The following is a 20775-nucleotide window of genomic DNA, read 5'->3' as shown; positions in this document are numbered from 1 at the left end:
AACCTGTAGAGGGCCAGACAGGTTCTCCACCCTGGAGTCAAGAGAACCAATCATGGGAAGATGTGTACCTGCTGAATGGCCCAGGAAGCAAGAGTGTGAGATCACAGGCAGTCACCTAGATCTTTCCACATCCTCATGGGACTGTTTGCAGTAGAATGTGTGGAAAACTACAGAGCTGGAAAGAAGTGACAAATGTTATACTTCACCTTTCAGCTCCAGAGTCTAATGATTTAGCCTATGAACAGGAATTTGCCTGTACACTGGTTTTTAATGCTAGTTTCGTGCCTGCATATTATTAAGTTTCATCATGCTGGTGAATACAGGAATTAACTTGGGCTTGGGAATTGCAGTCCAGCTGGAAATCTTGTAATTACTATTCCTTTGTTAGGGAGTGGGACATTGTGCTACTTCGGCTACCATAAAAACCTTGGCAGCAGACTCAGCCATTGCTTTTGGAGATTTAAATTTCATTTCAGTGGTATGACCAGCCAAGCACAGAGTACAGTACAGGTATGATGATGAATGCTGTGTGCTGATTACTAATTTAGCAAATTGTGAATGATATTCATTTCAGCTCCGGTGTTGTCCATCTAACGTTGCCAGCTGGCCGGGAAAACACAGACGCATCAACTGGCCTTCTGCTCCTGTTCCTTGAACTGCAGCATGTTATGCAGGAATCAGCATCTGAAGCTCCTCACAGCATGGAGGTGAGCATTATCCCTGGGTAATGCCTGTGTGCCAAACGCCTGTTAAAGGCACAGGACAGAAACAGGTAAAATAAGCACTGGACACAGGTAGGCTGCGACCTTAGGGCTGAAGACCAGGGTCTGGCAGCCCAGTTCAGCCCCCAGTGACCACCCAGATAACAGCAGGTGAAAGCAACAAATATGCCCAGCATCAGTACCAGGGCATGCCAGGACTCACCAAGACTAACCTTAGTTTCTGCAGCATCCTTCCTTCCTTCATTGTATTAGTTTTACTTTAAAATAGACATACAACAAAATGGTGCTTATTCCCAAATGAGTGAGCACTGTTGCATCAGGGCAACAGAAGCAAGCTTTGTTTTGTTCCCGTAGTCATGATGGAGCTATATAATTTAAGTGAGTTTTAAATGCAAAACATGCTCAGAGTGTTTTCAATTTTTAAAAAAATCGGGGTTGGCAAACTGGTTTTTGTTTATTTTTTTGCTGTAAGATGCCACGAATGTAGCAGCAGCTGCAAAGTGTGGCATGGTATAAAGGGGAGAAGAGAAATGTTGTGTGCATGCATACGAAAGCTCATACCAATGACAAACTTAGTTGGTCTCTAAGGTGCTACTGGAAGGATTTTTTTTATTATGTTAAATACTGTCCTTCATGCCCGAAATAATACACATGGCCCTTTAAAGAGGCTTCCCTGTAGGACTGCTAGATCCAGGGTTTAAAAATTATATATTGCACCACTGAAAATGAAAATGAGTTGGCAGCCCTATTTTCATCTAAGAATCCGAAACATTGCAACTGTTACCTCACCAAGTTCTTTTTTTTTGCGGGTAAAGCAACCCTTGCGTAACATCCCATTTGAGAAAAGGGGAAGCTGAGTTACAAAGTTACAAAGTCCTTTGGTGACCTACCCCAGAATATTTGAAAATGTGGCCTAATGAAATAAAAGGAAGTGACCCTGCATTGCATAGAACAGGGAATGTTGGCAGATGCAGCTTCCCTTACCCATGCAGTATTGTGACATGACAAATAGTACCTGTCAAAAAATGTCTTCTTCTGCTCCATCCTCTGCTGCATCTGGCCACCCTGGGTGCAGCAGAGCTGAGTGTGTAGAGGAGGAGATTTCAATTTCCACCCTTGGGCTTTCTCCTCCTCCTCCTCCTCCTCCTCTTCTTCTTCTTCCTCTTCTTCTTCTTCTTCTTCTTCTTCTTCTTCTTCTTCTTCTTCTTCTTCTTCTTCTTCTTCTTCTTCTTCTTCTTCTTCTTCTTCCTCCTCCATGATTTCTGTTCCAGGGCTTTAGTTTTTCATTATCTTCTGGTACCTTAAATAATCTTATTATCTGTGAAACTTCTGCAGCTCACTTAATCCTGCTTCCTTTACTGACCTGATGCTCTGACTCCTTCTAACACTTCCCTTCTGTAAAAGAACACCAACATCTCTTTGAGTCTCCCTAGGAATGCTCTCCTCATCCCTTCTCATGTATTTGGTTCTTTAGAAGTGGCTGGTCAGTGGGTCAGGGAAATGTTTCCTATTACTGCCTCTGTACTTTCAGGAGCAAATAGCAGCTCAGGTCTCAAGGGAAGAGGGTTCAGTAGTGAATCAGGAACATTTGTGGGATTGGGGCTCTTGTCTTCAGCCGGTTTTGAAGAGAAAAGGGACACTAAGGTAATTCCTCTGCTGCATGTCATCATCATCATTCATTCATTTATTTATTTATTTATTTATTTATTTATACATACATACATACATACATACATACATACATACATACATACATACTGTGGGTGCCTTCCAACAAAGGATTAAAAATACATTAAAACACCAATTCATTAAAAACTTCCCTAAACAAGGCTGTCTTCAGATGTCTTCTAAACATCAGATAGTTGTTTATTTCTTTGACATCTAATGGGAGGGCGCTCCATGGGGCGGGCCCCACTACTGAGAAGGTCCTCTGCCTGGTTCCCTGTTACTTTCCTTCTCATAGTGAGGGAACCGCCAGAAGGCCCTTGGAGCTGGACCTCAGTGTCCGGGCTGGACGATGGGGGTGGAGACGCTCCTTCAGGTATACTGGGCTGAGGCTGTTTATGGCTTTAAAGGTCAGCACCAACACTTTGAATTGTGCTCAGAAACGTACTGGGAGCCAATGTAGGTCTTTCAAGGTGTTATGTGGTCTTGGCAGCCACTCCCAGTCGTAAATGCACTTGTCAAAGCATCTATCTATCATCTGTCTGTCTGTCTGTCTGTCTGTCTGTCTGTCTGTCTGTCTATCATCTATCCACACACACACACACACACACACTTTAGTAATTTCAAGACCATGATCACTTGAAATTTTATTCAGGACTGGTCACTTTCACAGAACCATCTACTATGGTAGATATAGCCATATGGCTTCTTCTCTTTTGCCATTTTATGATGATCTTGGGAAGTGGTGATTGTGAGTAACCTTTCTGACTGCCTTATAAACCAACTTTCCAACCTGGTGCCCTCCAGATATTTTGGACTGCAACTCCCCAGTCTGAGTAATGGTGATGGCTGCCATAAATCAATCTCTGCTGATTGGGAGCCAAGAAAAGTCCTGAAACTGATCTTCCAGCTCAACAGAGAGTGACCCACGTACTAGGTCAGGAGAGGGGCCATGCTTTCTGTAGCTTGCCTTCCATTTTAACAACCATTAATTCTGAGGTAGGCTAAGTTTGGACAAAGTAACTATCCAGCCAGAGTAAAATGCCCTTAGGGTGGCAATCCTATTATTCAGTCAGTCCCACTGAACTCCAGCTGACTGCTTGCATAGAGTTAAGCTGCACACTTCCCAGTGATTTCAAGGGGAAAGATGTAAGCACTTCCTTAATTCTCCATCTGAAATCAGTGGGATTTAAGAATGTTTCATTTAAGCTGAGTTATGATTATTGTAACTTACTGTTTGTGTATCCTTCTCTTCCTCAGAAATATTTCTTCTTTATACTATATATATATATATATATAGAGAGAGAGAGAGAGAGAGAGAGAGAAAGAGAGAGAGAGAGAGAGAGAACACACAACTCATGCTGCAAAAATAACACCAATAATTCCAAGGCAAGTCAGAAGGGGGATCCCATTGCATTGTTACTGGATTTCAGGGAAGGCTATTCTGAGGAGATCACCATGCGGCCAAGTGTCAGATTTTGCAAGAGGGGAAGAGAGGATGCTAGCAACCCTATCCCTGTTTCTCTGTAACCTTGACTGCAGAAATATGCTGGCTGTATGTGCTTTGAGAGATGGTTTTGATAGATTCTTGCCACCTCCCAGGAGATGATCTACTTTCTAACCAGGTGAAAAATGAAGCTGGTTAAAAATAGCATCAGGCTGAACTTGAAATCCCCGAGCAAAGAACTTTTCCTATTTGTAAACTGAAACTGCTGGATGCTTCTCTGAGTAAGAGAAGGAAGCAAAGTCGAACCACACCTCTCCCATTGTATGCACAGTAAAATCAGGTTCTGACAGCGCTTTCCTACTTAATCAAATTATGATTAAAATTAATATATGATTAAATGTGGGGAATCCTGGTGCAACTTGAAATAGTGTACCATTTCCTCATACTACTTTACTGGCACTCAGCATCCTTTCCACCAGTCATATCAATTAGCTTCCTTTTGCTAAGCAGCCTGTAACTACACACCCCTTTTCACCTTTTAACTCTTTTGGAAAATCTGGATGTTTTAATCAGGAACCCAGTTATTTCAATTGAATATAGCTAAGGAGCAAGATGTTTCTGTTTCAGATGCTTTTGATGAGACTAGAACATGTGTGTGTGTGTGTGTGTGTGTGTGTGTGTGTGTGTGTACATGTCTCCTCCAGTCACCATTTCTGCTTTAATGCTATGGATACATTCATTACTGGGGGGGGGAACCCTTTTTAAAATAGTGTGTGCGCGCGCGTGTGTGCCACATCTGGATAAAAGCATGCCTCAACTTTGTTGTTATTTTCAAAAAATGTGTGAAAATTATATATCTATAATTTTAAACTTTCCTTTCCACTGCCATGGTAACTGCAGTGTGTTTGGCAAAAAGCTTCCCGAGAAGAAAAGAGGCTCAGAGAGCTCATCTGGCAAGCGTCCAGTGTAATCATGCTGCAGAGCTGAAATGAGGCCTTTGGCAGCCTTCCAAATTACAAAGAACAAAGATGTCAGTTCCTAATGTTGGCGGCAAAGCTTGTTTGGCACCCTTATATGGTTTCCCAGAACTCCTTGCCTTGGCTGCTTTCCATTCCCTTTAGGGCAGCAAACAGGATTAGCACACACAGACTTGTTTTTCTCTTTTCTCCACCAACTGTTCCAATGACATCATCCCTGCTGCATTCATTTGCCAGCAGGGTGACTTTCCCCCTTCCTTGCTCTCCCTGACACCCTCCCCCTCTAACCCCTTCAGTATTTTAGGTTATTGCCCACAGCTTTTTGATAAATTAGAAAGCACTGTGGGGCAATAAGTTTAGCCAAATACAGGGAGGAACTGGTGTTTGTGTGTGCCTGTGCCTGTGTGTGTATTTGCTGAGGAGTGTGTGTGTACACACACACACACACACACAATAGGAAGTTCATTTTCCTCAGCAGGCTGTAATCAGCACCAACAGAGCTGTGGTTTCCAACTGCCCTCATCACGTGCTTCCTTATGAAACTCCTCGGAGAAATGAACTTGGCTTTTGTACAGATTTAAAGGGCCTCTAAGTAGTGACCTCTCCGAGTCCAAGGCAAATGCTTGGCACTGTGTATCATAGCTTTGAGTTTTCTTTGTAGGTGCATGCATGCACCCCACATCAGTTGCATGGAGCAGCTGCCACATTTCATCCATCAAATGCCCTTGTGTGATTTCTGCATACAGTACTAGTAACATGGCAAATTTATGAGAGCTCTGTGAGCGCTTCATAGTTTTAGCTGCTGTGTGTGTGTGTGTGTGTGTGTGTGTGTGTGTGTTGTGCGTGTGTGCGCGCACACACACGTTTGCTTGCTTGGCACCAATATATGGCTAATCAGAACACCTTGTGTGAGGTGTCCTTGCTATATGTCTAGCACTGGCTCACTTGCAGGGAACCAGGCAGAGGGCCTTCTCGGTGGTGGCACCCACCCTGTGGAATGCCCTCCCATCAGATGTCAAGGAGAAAAACAGCTACCAGATTTTTAGAAGACATCTGAAGGCAGCCCTGTTTAGGGAGGCTTTTAATGTTTAATAGATTGTTTTATTTCATTTCATTTTTCTGTTGGTAGCCACCCAGAGTGGCTGGGGAAACCCAGCCAGATTTGGGGGGGGGGAGAAATAATTTATTACTACTACTACTACTACTACTACTACTACTTGTGGTTGCTTCATGAAATGGAACTGATTTCTTGTACATCTGTGGGTGGGTGTATGAAATGGTAAAGAGAAAAGTGTAACCTTAATTTGTTCTAGGTTCAAACCTTTAAAGAAACAGCACCTCAAACGTAGGCTTCAGCTAGTAAGTGTCAGAATCTAACATTAACCCTGATAAACAATAGTTTGAAACAAACCATGGTTTAGTGTGAATGACCAGTGTGGCTGGTGCATGCTACTCAATTGCATGCACCCCTCACCTCTTGTCACCAAGCCAGGAGGGGAAAAAACCCAAGCAAACCACAACCAGTAAGCCAAAACCAAACCATGGCTTCCTCCTGTGGTTTGTTTGGAGAGAAACAAACCACAAGGGCTCATCTGCACCTAGCTCTAAGCCAGCACTGTTGTTTGTTTTCTCCCAGCTTGGCAAAGGAAGTAGTGTAGGCTCAGTTTGAGCAGAATGCACCAGAATGCTGCTCATTCACAGAAAGCCATAGTTTGCTTCAGGCAAACCTGGCTCCTGTTTAACTAATGCCTGAATTGATGATGGAAGCCTGAAATCTGCTGACTGCAGATATTCTACCTTCTTCATCCTCCTTCTCTTCTCCCAATCCTCTTCAGATTCATGAACTAGTTCTGAGATTCATGAATCACTTGGGAACCAGGGCAGCGAATGAGTATACTGTAGTATTGATCTAATTTTCAGCAGAAATCTGTGCAATGATGTGATTTTGCTGCTTGCAGAGAGGTCAGGAAATGGGTTGGATTGCCGGAAGAGACATAACAATACTTCAGGGCTGAAGATGGAGCACCCCTAGCTGAACCCCATGAGCAAAATGTTAAGGGTTGCCAACTGTTTGCAAGCCATTGCTACTGTGCCTTTGTTCTGCGGTCATTTGATCTGCAGTAATTAGCAGGTAATACTTCTTTCCCTCCTGTGAAAAGTTTAACCTGCTGATATTTGCATCTCGAGCTCACGTTGTATTTACAAAAGCAAAACAAACAGCTAGGGCTATGCAGTCATGTAGTTTGGTAAGTTTAATACTCTGGGCTTAATAGTCTTGGAGGGAAAAGGGGTTCTCTTTAGATGCATGTGCATTGCTTTGTTTACTGCAAAATATGGTGAGCAAGCTCTGCAAACTTTGGGAACTCTCCTGCTCAGAGTGGGGTCCTGGACTGCTCCAACCATGGCATGTCTCAGCAGCATTACTGAAGCTACTAAGAAAGAAAACGCTACCCCTGCCTCGGGGAGGGGGCACACCTTGGAAGAGCCAGGTACCAGCTGCAGTCCATTTGGAAGTGAACCAACCTAGACAGGAATCAATGCATGCTGAAAACTGGGTCCTACTTAGGGTGGTTTATGAGCAGCTAATCAAAGGCTGAGAGCCATGCTCAGGCTTATGGCTGCCAGATGCTCAGATGCCCCACGAAGCACGTCTCCCATGTTTCCTCCCATGCACCTTTGCTTGCCAACCGGTGTTGCGTAGGTGGCCAGACAGAGTAGAAATGGATATGTGGGCTCCCTCTGTGTGTCACACCTGCTTGCCCCATCCCTGACCTCTTGCATTGACGGTGCCTATGGCCGAAGGTCCTGAATGTACAATTTTCATCTATGCCCTGCAAAAATGGAGTTTACAGATACAGCATTGTGGTGAACAGACATAGATTCCATTCATAAGTTCTGATCCAAGCTGAAGGTTGAGATCAGGGCTAGCTGGAGTGATATCGTCCCCCCCCCCCATACATTAATTTCTGCACTGTTTGTCCATCTGCAAAGGGCGAAAGTGTTCCTTCTCTGGCATGCTTTGCTAATTGCCTGAAGGAAGGAATACACCCTTCCTGCAGTGTTCAGCAGATAATTGCTCTTTTTCTTTATGTAGCACATTTTTCTTTGTTTTATTCCATTTGGGGCCTGGTCCAATGTCTGCTGAAATTAATTAGCTCCATCCTTCAGGAGGTTGCAGGTCTTCTTTCTCATTGATTTTCTTTTGATTTGTGTACTTACGATGGCACTGCAAATTTGAAAGAGAAAACAAAGCAGTGCCAATGTTCCTTCTCTTCAAACCTACAGATCTGCTGCTGCTGCTGCTGCTGCTGCTACTGCTGCTGCGGTTTGAGATGCCCTTATTTTGCCTCATTTATCATCCTTTATTTACCTTTAGTGTAATCAAACCTCATTTTGCCTCCTATGCAAATTCATTGGCTGGCTTTGTATTTTGATTTCATCAGCTCCGTAACAATAAGAAATCAGACACTGAATGCGGGTGCTAACACGCTAAGGCCATTTTTGCAAATTGCCCCACCCTCATCGCTCTGTTCATCAAAAAGGATTCATGGAGAAAACTGGTTGGCACATATTCAGTTTTTAATAAAACTCGGTTCAGCAATTCTCCCTCCCTCCCTCCCTTGGGTACTTTCAGGTTTTTGGAGGCACGTTATTGGGGTTTGAATGTCATTTTTGTTAATGAAAAAAATGGCAGTGCTGGAGAGATCACCTCAGAAGAGATTTGGCTCCACAGATGGAAATGTATCGAGTCATCTAGACCTTAAGCAGTCTATTGATCAAACAGTTTTATTTAGAAGGATTTCACTCCCTACAAGGCATGGTGGGTCTCGGTGGGAGGAGAATAACAAGACTTTTCCCCGACTGTCAGAACCCTTTCTTCTGGCAATAAATATTCATTTCTTCCCATCTAGGAAAAAACCAGCTTCACTTACTTCTATCTATAGAGAAAAATTGAATGCAAGTTGTGCACATCATAATGCTCATATATATGTCTGTGGATACATCTTGCATCCACTTTTATTATATTGGCAGCATCCAAGTGTGCTGGGCTGCTTTGTTTTGCTGTTTCATGTTTGTTTCACTTGGCACGTATTTGCTGCTGCGATGTTTACTTCCTTTTATCGCTGCACTACAAGAGGCAGAGGGAGAGGCCAGAAGAAGGGGGGATATATTTTATGCGCTAGAAATAAACTGCTGGTCAGGGACGTTTGAAACTGCCTCTCTGTAATGTGTGCATCGACGTCCATATTTATCTGAGTGCATCAGCATTTGTTTCTAGGTTCATTGTGAGCACATAGGCAGGACACAGTATACCAAAACGTAGAATTTTGCTTTTTTCCTTCCCGTTGGCTATCATTTTTTTTGGGTCGAGAGGGCTGTTTCACATTTGTTGTTCCTTGGAAACAGGAATATAATTTTGTGCTGGGTCTCTTTAATTTTGATTTTGCTACCGTTGCCTTTCATCTCTCCCTCTCTCCCTCTCTCCCTCTCTCCCTCTCTCTCACCCTCTCTCTCTCTCTCTCTCTCTCTCTCTCTCTCTCTCTGTGTGTGTGTGTGAGTGTGTGTGTGTGAGAGAGAGGAATCTGAGTTGCTAGGAAAGCTTTATGTAACTAGTGGCTCAGCTTTTACAGCACAGCCATGGCTCAGCTTCCAGAGCGCCATGTGAAAAATTGGCAGCACATCAAAACATCTCTTTCATAACAGACTGGAAGAAGGATTTTCTAACAACAAACTTAAGAAGTCGCTGTTTGTTACGCAGGGATCTGAAATTTTATGAATTGCTCATGGCTAGTTAAACAAGGACACCCAAACTTAACTTGTTTCAAAATGGCTGAGCAGCATGTAGGAGCTCCTCCAGATTGCATTTGCCTGCCAGCCTGCAGTTAATCCAGAAAAGCATTTTGCCTGTTCAAGAATTAAAGGGCTCTTTTCAAAGAATTAAGATCATTAAATAATTAATTACAGCTAAATAACTATAAGAAAACAAGGTGGTAAGCATTAACATGAAGACATGTCTCCTCCAGGCTGGGCGTTGTCTGATGTGATTCGGAATGTACAAGAGGGGAATTTGATACTGGGCAGAGTGTTTGGCATATGGAGTTTTCTTTTCTTTTTTCAAAAAAAGTTTCTGTCCCTTAGGGCTATGAAGAAAGAGTTCACAGTGTGTTGGCAATAGCTAGCAAGCTCTTGAAAAACAAAGGGGATATGGGCTGAGCAGCCTTTTAGATTTAGATTAGTAGTAAATCTTACTACCATGTTACTTATACACTGTTTGCTTTTATACTGACTTTTGATCATTTCTATGGGGCAAAACCTACATGTTTCATGCTACCATGCTAAGCAGTGCTCCAGCGGAGGGCTTTTTGGTTTGTTAAGAAAAGCAGCATGGGGAGAATTGGCAGTGGAGAAAGGGGCAGCTATCTTTTTCCAGCAGGCTGCTTTTCTCCTCCATAGCACCCCGTCCAAGCCACTCTTCCTGCTATGGGGTTCCAGATTCATTTTATTCTTCCAGTCATGCCTTAGGAGGAGCCCAAAGTGGACAAAAGCAGCAGGAGGTGGGATCTGGAGCAGAAAAAGAGCTCTTGGAGGAGAGTGAATAAGCAGTCCTTTTACGCACTTTCCTTGTCAAATTCTGACACTTTACACGGATCAGAGGGCAATGTTTTGGAGATGTATTTGTCCTCTGCATGGGAGAGAGTTATGAAAATTCCAACCAGAATAAATGCACACAAAATAGGCAAATGTCTAATTTGCACAATACTGTACAAGCAGGCTGCAAAAACCAGGTTTTCTTGGCATAGAATTATTGGTAGGGGTGGGTAGGTGTAGAGGTGTATACCGAATGCCGATTATATGCAGACTTGGATCAGAGGAAGATCATTTATTCCATGTTCAGACATGAAGGCAGATTCCTCCTCCTCCTCCTCTTTTTTTTTTACATTACACACCAGCCATCACTAACTTTGTGCTCTCCAAGTGCTTTTGCCTACAACCCCCATCAGCCCCAGCAGAAACATCTGGAAGGCACCAAGTTGGAGAAGAGCAGATTACACAACCTTAAGGGGCTGTTTGCATGTCTGACTAAGTATCTGGAAAGGAAACTTTATTTTTGTTTCCTATAGGTTTTTTTTTCTTTTTAAAGGAGCTTATTGGTTAGAAACAAAGGAAGTTAAATGGAATGAGATGACTAGTTTGTGCCCCAAAGGGACCCCGTTTCCTTCCAGCCATTGAGAAGGCAGGGAAATAAAGCAGGCAAAAGTTTTAATAGTGAAGGGTAGAGGGAGCTCAGGGGTAAATAATCACCATGCTTGGAAAAAGTAACATTTCCCCTCTTCAAAGCATTCATCATTCTTACAATGAATGTGAAACACAAGCAGTAGAAGATTTACCACGTAACTTACTGCATTGTTGCAAGTTATTTTTAGTTGTCATTTAGACACTACCTCAGATCTTACCAATGCTCTATAAAGGCATAGGTAAAGGGTAAAGGGTGGCGCTGTGGGTTAAACCACAGAGCCTAGGGCTTGCCGATCAGAAGGTTGGCAGTTCGAATCCCCGCAACGGGGTGAGCTCCTGTTGTTCGGTCCCAGCTCCTGCCAACCTAGCAGTTTGAAAGCATATCAAAGCGCAAGTAGATAAATAGGTACCACTCCGGCGGGAAGGTAAACGGCATTTCCATGCACTGCTCTGGTTCGCCAGAAGCAGCTTAGAAAATGCTGCATTAACTGATGAATTCATAAGGACACAAAACCACAAGTCCTGTCCGGATGCCTCATACAAAGCTCCAAACCCCATTGCTCAGGCCAGGCTTGAAAGAGAGCAGGACAGAACACAGTTTGGAATTGCTGGAAAGCCATAGGGTGGGGGGGGGGCAGGGAGAGGACTTTCTAGAAGATCAGACTATAACATAGCAAAAGCAACAAAAACAGTCTGTTACATATCATCCAGACCAGACATCTTTCTTGAAGGTGGCACCTCTGCAGTGGAGATATTGTAATACAGGCACCCCCAAACTGTGGCCCTCCAGATGTTTTGGCCTACAACTCCCATGATCCCTAGCTAACAGGATCAGTGGTCAGGGGTGATGGGAATTATAGTCCAAAACATCTGGAGGGCCGAAGTTTGGGGATGACTGTTGTAATACCTTAGCCTGACAACTGCAGCACTGTGTGTGGTTTCTGGGACAATGCAGCAATTCCAGTAAAGTTATGCCTTCACAATGTTAATGTGACATCACTGATGAGGAGGGAGACAAATCTCCCTGTTTCTATCATTTAACTGAACTGTTTTTACCTTTCTAGTTAATATATGTGCATTGTTTTTATTTATTTATTTATTTGCACAATTCTAATCTGAAATGTTCATTAGAGTCGTATATTCTCACCCTAAAATAACATTTTGGTAAATATGCAATGGAAACGCTTCCTTGGAGTGATATCCAAATAAGTTTTACTCAGGGTAGACCCACCTAAATTTTAATGTACATAACTTAGGTTTATTAACTTCATTGTGTCTGTTCTGAGTACAGTCTAGTTCTTAAACAACAACAACAACAGCTTTTTTATTTGTACCCTAACCATCTGACTGGGTTGCCCCAACCACTACCCGTAATGTCTTAGAGCAGATGTGGGGAGCCATCGGTCCTCCAGATGTTGCTGAACTACAACCCACACCATCCCTGAGCATTAACAGTGCTTGCAAGGGCTCATGGGAGTTGTAGTTCAGCAAAATCTGTAGAGTCAAAGCTTTCCCATTTCTTTCTTAGAGGAAAGGTCTGCAGCTTAATGGTAGAGCATATGCTTTGCATGCACAAGGTCCCAGGTTCAATTTTGAGTGTCTCCGGGTAGGGCTGGAAAAGTATTCTATCTGAAATCTGAAGAATTGCTGCTGGAGGGATATGGTTCCCATGAAACAGTAACCTGTTTTGCTGCTCTGCACTTTTTTATTCCCATGTTGTGTTAATCTAAGCCAAGGTTAGCTGTATTTTTTTAAAGGGGCGAGGTTTCAGGGCAGGGGGCCTGGCCAAGGTCTTGGATCCCAAGGATACCATGTGCTAATACTCAGTATTTCGAAATATATAAAGTTGTATTTGATGAGTTCCAAATTACAATTCAGTAATAAAAGTCCAATATATAGAGCACAGAAAGTTCAAAGATTGCAATCAGGATCTATACCTGAATTTTCCATAAATTCCATTTTGCTTGGAAAACTAGTGGTGTGGCAGCCACATTTTCTTCAAATTTAATATATTTCTTAAACTTTGCTCAGGCTTCATATTGTCTAGTTCTTCAGTTATATTACTTCCCCATCTTTAGTTTTTTTATGATCATACTGGACACAATTAATTAAAACTCACTGAATCTGCTGATCTCATTTCACATAAATACAACTCAAGTGTAGCTCTAAAATGTAATTACATTTGAGTGCACTACAATATTTCACAGCTGCCCCTTCCATCCATCTCTCCCTTTAACTTCATAATCAGTCTGCTTGTAGAAAATCAGATAAGATAAATGCGGAATCAATGAAAGGACATTAAAAGGTGTAATTGCACTACAGTGTGGCAAAAATAATTTAAAGCCAGAGTAAGGAATAGGAGAACACATTTCCACCCTAAAAAGTTAAAAGACTTTGATAAAAGTTAAAAGATGTTGATAAACATCTACAGGGAAGGTCATCCGTATCTCTGAAAAAAATTTGCAAAGTTACAATAATGACCAGGCAATTCAGCTCATCCTTTGCACTTTATTTTCTGAGCAATTGATATATTTGCCAGTCCTGTCCTGTATCTTAATTGGTGATTAAACATTCTGTTACCCTCCTATATACTATGGACAGAATGACAATGCCTTTTGTGGGGTGGGGAATCATTTCAATGCCATCATATGTTGGCTTTCCCCATATAAGCGTTTTCAGTATATTCACTTGTGGCCATGGTTAATGCTCTTCATCTAGGCATTCATGAGACTGTGTGTAGCCTATTGATAGTCTTAGGTTTGTTTTTTGTTTTTTTTAAAAAACACCTTTGACATCATTGGCAATGTGGTGTTAGTATGAGACTGTGTAACCAGGAAACTAGACATGAGAAGTTGCATAGTGTTGTGATGGGTATATATTTTTTAATTTCAGGTTCTGCTTGTGGCAGAGATAAATGAGACAACCTGTTTGCAAAGGCCAGTGAGCAGTTAACATAGACACGAGAAAATAAGCTGCAATCTAGATGAGATGACAGAGTTTTGTGGCTGGAACGTCCAACTCTGTTGGCAGTTAACAGAGTGGGACTACAGAGCTCAGAAAAAGCATATAACTCTTTTATACTGCATGATTTCCCTGACTAAAATTACACTCCCCCAGCTGATACTAGCTCCATTAAGGAGAGTTTATATATACAGGCCCCTAACGGTGCAAATAGCAATCTTGAGGGGGGAGTGATATGATTTTCTTAAGGAAAATGGATTACCTCCTCTCCCCAAGCACCATCCAGGTAGCTTCACCTGGTTTTTTATAGTTTACTTGCTGCCAAAATTTAAAAGAGATGGAAGATCTGGTGACAGATCTCTGTCATCTCATCTACTTTGGCCCTAAGTTACTTAGTTACTCAAAGCTCTGGCTTGAATAGCCTCCTTTTGTTACCAAGTGACTGGTTTTCAAAGGCGTGCTACTTCTGATTCTGAACATAGGATACAGTATAACCATCATGACTACTAGTCATTGCATTTTGTGGAAGTGAATTCCATAGTTTAACTTCACTGTGTGAAGAAGTACAGTACTTCATTTTGTATGTCCTGAACCTTCTGCCACTCGGCTTCAGTGGATGACCAGAGGTTTTATTATTTTGAGAGAGGGAGAAAAACTTATCTCTATACAGTTTCTTCACACCATACATAGTTTTGTACCTATCTCTATCATGCCTCCCCCACTTTTTTCTAAACTAAAAATATCCAGAAGTTGCAAGCTTTCCTCACAGAGAAGTTGCTGCAGTCCCTTGGTCATTCTCATTGCCCTTTTCTGCACCTTTTCCAGCTCTACTGTATACTTTCTGAGTTGCAGCAGTCAAAATTGTACACAGTAGTCCAAGTATGGTCGCACCATAGATTTGTATAAAGGCATTACAGCACTGACAGTTTTATTTCCAATCCCTTTCCTAATGATCCTTAACATGGAATTTACCTTTATCACAGCTACTGCATACTGAGTCAACGTTTTCATTAAGCTATTCACCATAACATCAAGATCCATTTCGTTGTTGGTTACTGACACTTCAGACCCCATCAATGTATATGTGAAGTATGGATTTTTTTGCTTTCATTGCATCACATTTTGTTCCACTGAACCATATTTACCACTTGGCTGCCCATTCACCCTGTTTACTTTTATTGTCCAGAATAATTTGGTGTGATGGGAAATCTTGGCCATCTCACTGTTAAACCCAACCTCCATTTTAACAAGATTTTTAAAAATGCAGACCTCTGGGAGTCCCCCATTTCTTATAGCACTTCATTGTGGGAGCTTTCCATTTATTCCAACTCCTGTTTTTATTCCTGTTCCTGTTCTTTAGCCAATTACAGATCCATAAGAGAACTTGTCCTCTTATCCCGTGACTGCTGTGTTTCCTTAGGAGCCTTTGATGGTGAACTTTCTCAAAAGCTTTTTGGAAGTCTAAGTACACAATGTCTACCACGGGGTGGGGAACCTCTTATACAGAGCTGTTGCAAATTTTTGTCCCCCCAAAAAGGATAGACTGAGAGAGGGGCTTGTCCAAGGCCACCCAGTCGGGTTCATGACTGAACAGGAACAAATTCTTTATCCCGACAGATGAATTTCTGACCATCTATAAATAGAGTGTGCTCCTACACACAAATCCCTAGGAGAAGTTTTAAAATCTTGTCTGTAATCTTGTGGGCTCCGTGAGCTAGCCCAAGATTTTCATTTGCTTGATTGCCTAACAGATAGCTTCTTCCTTCTGGTATTACAACGGACAACAAAACCATGCTTTTTACCTTCTTTGGTCATAATCACTCCCCAGAGCTGCAGTTGCTTAGGGCAGTGTTATTATTTGTATATATTAGTCTATACTCAGGGTTGTCTAAGGAGGAAGTGTGGATGGTTGCTAGGGAGGACATGAACTCCACAGTGACCCTCCTACCCTGAACCTCACTTTAATTTGTGTTGGCCAGTGCATCAGCAGGCAAAGCAAGTTGCTTCCGCACCCCTAGCCCCACATCTCTAGTAGAAACATGGACCAGTGGAGCAACACTCTGTTTGCAGGTTTGGAACAGCTTTTCTCGGGGTATATGCCTTGAGGGCGATTCAGTAAAACAACGGCTCTACCTGTTCCTGTACATTTCTTGTGACTATCAGCCCAACCGGTTAGTCATGTCCTCTGACTTAGTGAAGTGACCACTGGAACTGTTACTTTGGGAACATGGGATCAAAACGAGTACCCCCTGCCCCCTGCTTGCCACTCTATTAAAACCCTTGCCTTGCCCCTTTAAAAAGGTTCTTGGTCAAAATGTTGACGCTCTTTAAAAATACACTAGTACTCAGCTTACCTCCACTCCAGACAGGCTTTCCTTTTATTATTCTAGGCATTAGCAGATGCCTGTTCCCAGTATAAAATCAAAGTTTCTATTTTATGATAGCTTATAGTACAAGTATTCCTGTTAGACGGCTGTCATACACTTGGATGGTTTGGAAGTTACAGCTAGTAAGGAATGCTGCCAGTGCTGAATAGAAGCTGCTGTAATCATACTGAACACAGCTGAAGCAGCTACGTTGGCTATCAATATATTTCCAGGCTCAACTCAACATGCTGGTTTCAACCTATGATAGCCTAACCTGAGTCCCTGGGTATTTCAGGGGAAACCTACTCCCATATGCCTGTTGTCTTTGTCCATGGAGTTTTCTTGGCAGGGATACTGGAGTGGCTTGCCAGTTCCTTCTCCAGGTGGATGACGTTTAGTCAAAACTCTCCACTATGACCTGTCCATCTTGGGTGGCCCTGCATGGCATAGCTCATAGCTTCTCTGAGTTATTCAAGCCCCTTCGCCACAACAAGGCATTGATCCATGAAGGGGATCAATGTCACGAAGAGTCAGACAGGACTAAACGACTAAACAACAACAACTCCCATATGAACATCACTTAAGGGCAGCTGAGGAGAGCTGGAGTCAGCACAAGGAAGGGCTCCCAGGGGCTTGTTTTTGCAGGACGTTCAGCTGTCTGATGCTGAGCTCGTGCTCACTATTCACAATTTCAAAACGGACCAGTTGGGCAGGGGCGCCTTGATGAGGCTGCCTGCCAGTGGTAAGCCCAGCCCTTGTCCAGTGAAAGATGCCAAGAAATATTTGGCACTTTGCTTGCCTGCAGATGGTCCCTTCCTGGTCCACGAGGATGGGTCCCTGTTAAGGAGGCATCAATTTGCTGCAGTGATGTGTAAGGCAATCGCAGCATGTGGCCTACTACCACTGTGCATTGGGGCCTGTCCATTGACAGGATAAAGGATCTGGGCCACTGGAAATCTGAAGCATACAAGGGTTATGTTCGGATGTGGCGCTGAGGTGCAGTTGCTAATGTTGTTTTGTTCATTCCTAGGTCCGCCTACCATGCACATCTGGATAGTCGGACACAGCATTGTCCACTGGGCCAGCAGGAGGGCGGCGGAGTCTGGATTCGGACGCAGGCTTGGGCTTCCTGACCACGTGAGCATCTCCTGGGTGTCCAGACAAGGAATGCGTTGGGAGGAGCTTCTCCCAATGGTGCAAGTGAAGTTGTCCGTGGAAGGCATGCTTGCGGCGATGGTGGTGCAGTTGGGCGATTTGCCGGAAGCTCCTGGTTTGAGCCTGCAGACCCGCATGCAGGAGGACTTGAAAGAGTTGAAGGCAGCTCTTCCTGGACTCAAAAATTTCTGGTTGCAGCTGTTGTAGCGTTGTGTGTGGCGAGGAAGCCGATGCCCAGCTGCCACCGAGAGGGCCAGGAGGTGTGTCCAGAGCGCAGTGGCCAAGAAGGTTCTGGCCTTGGGCGGGATGGTGATCCGTCACCCAGGCATTACCTTCCGAGATGCGCCCCTTTACAGGCTTGATGGGGTTCATCTGTCTGTGGTTGGGAATGATTGATGGCTGACTGCCGTGTCAGCAGGGTTATGGGATTGGTTACAGGTGTGAGTGGTTGGCGGCATGCGCGGGTGCTCATGTGGTGGATAGGCACTGGTTCAGGTGATAGGGATGGGAGAACGCTCATGCCATCCCTATGTGAAGGGTATTCCGGTAAAGGAATCCAGGGACTCAAATAGTTTGGTCAACCCCTGTGAGGGTGGTTGTGCCCATACCTGAGTCAGGGGCACATCTGGGTGGTGGACATAGCCTGTCCCCGGCTTTCTGTCTATCCAGGTGTTCATGTTTGGCTGACCTATGCTGGTGCCCTGGGTCAGCGCTACCTGCAAGGGTGCAGGGAGCTAGTTGAACCAGAGCCTATGCAACCACTCACTTTCTATAAGCAATAAAATTCTGCCAAAAACCAAACCAAAATTCGAATCAAGTGTGAATTTATTTAGGGGGGAGGTCTCTGGGTCTGAACACGCAGTTGTTGTTTGGTTTGGGAAGGGTGTTAATAAGAATTATGACTGATCCGGATAACATGTTTTTTCCAGGAATACAGTGCAGCCACCCAGACAAATTGCTGGACTTGCTAGGCAAGCACTCCTCTTGTCTTCCTTTTGTCACCACTTCTCAGTACTCAAACTGTAGTTACTTGGAAGCAAGAGTTTTCACTCTAGCAAGGACCCCTAGCCACACATTCTCATTGTGGTGTTGTCATCTGTTCTCAGCTGCCACGAGGGCCATTTTTAAGGCAGGACATAAGCTCCTTCAACCAGGGTCTGCCGCCTTATTCATGTTCTGTAAAGTGTTATGATGTACATCAATGATGCTATATAAAGAATAAGAAAAGGGTTATTTCTTCTGGCCATAGCCTTTCCCGCTCCTTCATTGCAGTTAATATGGCCATATCCACACTATACATTTAAAGCATATGAGTAGAAGTAGTCGTAAAACTAAATATACATGTCTACAATAAATGCATGCAGCTCTATATTTTGAAAAGAAGCAAAACTGTGCTTGAAATTGAATTAATTTTATGGTCACATTTATTTACACTCACCTGTACTCTGCTTATGCTTTTAGAATGTCACCTGCGTAAAAGCAAGTATATGGAGAAGGGAGGGGAAATTGGCAGATGGGAGGGGGGGATGGTCTCAATTTCTGAAGCACACTCATTATCGCCCTCGATCATCCACCACCACCACCAGGCCTGGCATATTTCCAGTGTTAAAACTGGTTGAAGGAAAATTTGGGGAAATGGAGGGGTTGTGAGAAATTCTCACATTCTCCCCTGCTAATGTCTCCCACTCACTACATCTCTGTTACAAGGTAAAGAGGGAGTTGAAAACCCTGTGTTTATATCTCAATGTGGTTTTCCACCCTTATACTCTAAAATAAAAATGGGTTTGTACATCTATATACAGTATATACCCACAGAGTAGACATGTTTTCTTATTTATTTCTCTCACCAAAGGACTGAACAAAATCCACCTTGGACAGTCGCATGCCACATTCCTGTGGTGACTTGTGTCCTCGTGACTCTCCAAACTTTATCATTTACATCAAAACATTTCACTGGCAAGGTCACAGATGGCCTGTTTGATCTGAGACACTTCATGTTCTGAAGCCATTCTCATCTGGGAAATTTTCCCCAACATTGCACAGCTTCTGTTACCTTCTAGGCTATTAAGAAAATTCTAGCTGTGGTGGAAGTGGTGGGAAAGTTTTACTGTTCTGGATGTCTCATAAGATACTGGGACACTGAGAGTTTTCTGCTCCATTTCCCATAAAGAGAAGGCATACCTGACTTACTACCAAGAACAAACCAGTCCCATAAAAAAACCCCTTCTGTGTATGCATATGCAAAGAGTAGGGACAAAAGTCCTACAGTCTTCTACACCCAAGAAAACAGACTTCTACAATGTCAGTCTAAACAGTTCTCACCATTGCTCAAGATAATGAGTTAATTGATCAGTTCTGTAAACCAGCCCTTTGAGGCAAATTGAACTCACTCATCTGTACAAAGCCAATTTATTTCTTTGGGATATGCCATCTTGTGATATTTCTTGTTCTCATCAAGCATAATTCCTCTGTGTCTATCTACACTCTACAACAGGCATCCCCAAACTGCGGCCCTCCTGATATTTTGGCCTACAACTCCCATGATCCCTAGCTAACAGGACCAGTGGTCGGGGAAGATGGGAATTGTAGTCCAAAACATCTGGAGGGCTGAAGTTTGGGGATGCCTGCTCTACAGCATATCTCCAACTATGAGGTAAAGGGTGGAGGTAAGGACTGTCACCATTTTCAGGTGGGATTCCGTGACACGTGTGCAAATTCAGGTTGTGCATTTAAAATTGATTTGGAGGTCTGGTGCAACAAATTATCTTCCTCAAATTACCAGACTTTTTAAGAAAAGTGACGGGGAAATGTGCCAGAAAGTGTGCGATAACACTTGATTGAATGCAACGTCATCAAACCTTCCTGTGAATAAACCAAACTGAATGTTCATCAAATAGGAACATCATTTAATCTCCTTGCAAATAAATCAGGATGAATGCTCAATAAACAGGTCATCTGGAAGCCTATTCTTGTACAGAGGTACCTCGACTTATGAATGACTTGACCTACGAATGTTTCGAGTTACAAACAGAGTTCCGTCCACCATTTTGGATGTGGTTTAGATAGGATTTTTTTGATTTATGAATTTTTTTTAATCCCCCCATTGGCTTCGACTTACGAATTTTTCGACTTACGAAGGTCCGTTCGGAATGGATTAAATTCGTAAGTTGAGGTACCACCGTAATGCTAAGCTTACATGTGAGCCAGTGCAATAGGAAAACAACTCCTACCCCCCAAATGTTTAA

This window comes from Zootoca vivipara, chromosome 3 (genome assembly GCF_963506605.1).
Source record: "Zootoca vivipara chromosome 3, rZooViv1.1, whole genome shotgun sequence".
In the NCBI taxonomy this organism is placed as follows: Eukaryota; Metazoa; Chordata; class Lepidosauria; order Squamata; family Lacertidae; genus Zootoca; species Zootoca vivipara.
Note: the sequence above shows the minus strand (reverse complement) of the source record.